This window comes from Penaeus vannamei, chromosome 15 (genome assembly GCF_042767895.1).
Source record: "Penaeus vannamei isolate JL-2024 chromosome 15, ASM4276789v1, whole genome shotgun sequence".
Lineage (NCBI taxonomy): Eukaryota > Metazoa > Arthropoda > Malacostraca > Decapoda > Penaeidae > Penaeus > Penaeus vannamei.
In genome coordinates, this window is record NC_091563.1 from 31287579 (window position 1) to 31289168 (window position 1590).

Genomic DNA, 1590 nt, shown 5'->3' on the forward strand with positions numbered 1-1590 from the left:
GAAAGATGTGCAATAAAACAAAGATGTGCAATAAGAAAAAAAAAATCTTACGCACATAGATTATGGTCTGTGAAACGCCGAAAATACACGCTAGGCAAACGGCCAAGGAGTCGACAGAGGTTAAAAAGTACAAGAATAACATTCAAACAATATTAATATAAAAATACAACGCGCTCAAGACGCAGAATATAAAGCCTAAGACAGTGTCGCGTATTAGAGCGCAGCGCATCAAACTGAGGGCCGTGACAGAGGATATGGTTTACGAGTCATTAAGGAGAACCACAAACGTTTAATAAATTCGACCAAACGTGACATTAGGGCGTTTATTGTGCTGCGTTAAGAGATGCTTGCCGGATAAAAAAACAAGGAAAAGAAAAGGAGGAAGACAAGAAGAAAAAGAAGACAACGAAGTAGTAGTAGGAGAAGACGAAGACGAAGAAGATGAAGAAGGAGGAAGAGGATAAACAAAAGTAAAGGAAGAAGGCGAAGCCAAAGAAGAAGAAGGAGGAGGAGGATAAGAGGATAAAAAGAAGACGAAGACGAAGACGAAGACGAAGACGAAGACGAAGAAGAAGAAGAAGAAGAAGAAGAAGAAGAAGAAGAAGAAGAAGAAGAAGAAGAAGAAGAAGAAGAAGAAGAAGAAGAAGAAGAAAAGCCACGTCCACCTACCAACAGCCAGTGTGAAATGTAACAAATAAATCTGACCCCGACAGGACACCACGGTGTTTATATGTGCTCGAGGCTGAAGAAGTTTATGGGACAAGTGGCCACGCGGACGCAAGTGGCTGTCCGAATAAGCGGGGTCGGGGGATACGACCCTAAAGGCGGGAAATATGAGATATGTTGTGGCGCATTGCTTTTCTTCTTTTTTTGACTTCCTTTTCTTTCTTAACTTCTATTTCTTTTACTTAAATTGAACAAGTAAAATGCCTTTTATTTCTCTGAAATTATATCGAAATAAGGCAAAGCGACGAGAGCGAGATCAACGAAAATTTGCATTTCTAACTTTACACACGTTCTCCATCAAATTCAGTCACCGTAAAATGTGAAAATTCGCTAGTTGTTAAGACCTACATCAAGGAAAAGTCGATTCGCTCCTTTGGTCTTTTAATCCACCTTTTAGTTTTACGACAGCCGACATAATAATTTAGAAAATCAATCGTCTCTGGAATGCACTCTTGCTGTCAACATTATTCTTTCTCTTAACGGTATGAATCATTCACGCAACGACGGTCACGCAACGACGAGGAACGAATAACGATGAAGAACGAATGACAATAGAGAACAAATAATGACGAAGAACGAATGACGATAAAAAAAAACGAATAACGATGAGGAACAGCTAATAAAGAATAACGATGGAGAATGATATCAAACAAAGAAACGTGCAACTAGGAATTACATCAAGCTGCAGTCCTATCAGGCTAAACCGTGAACATCTGAATTAACAGAAAAAAGGAGAAGGAAGAGAAGAAGGAGGAGGAGAAGGAGAGGAAGAAAGAGAAAGAAGAGGAGGAGGAGAAGGAGAGGAAGAAAGTGAACGAGATGGAGAATACAAGGAAGGAGAAGGAAGAGGAGGAGAAGAAGGTG

The 1590-nt window shown here is 40.0% G+C and overlaps 1 protein-coding gene across 1 annotated transcript in view; it reads right to left on the reverse strand.

Moving 5' to 3' along the window:
• The window catches only part of Dhc1 (Dynein heavy chain 1), a 79977-nt gene extending 79177 nt beyond the window's left edge, over nt 1-800 (reverse strand). The window contains exon 1 of the mRNA XM_027365012.2: nt 670-800. The gene's annotated coding sequence lies outside the window, so the exon portion shown is untranslated. The remainder of the gene's footprint in view (nt 1-669) is intronic.
• Between the last annotated feature and the right edge of the window lie 790 nt (nt 801-1590).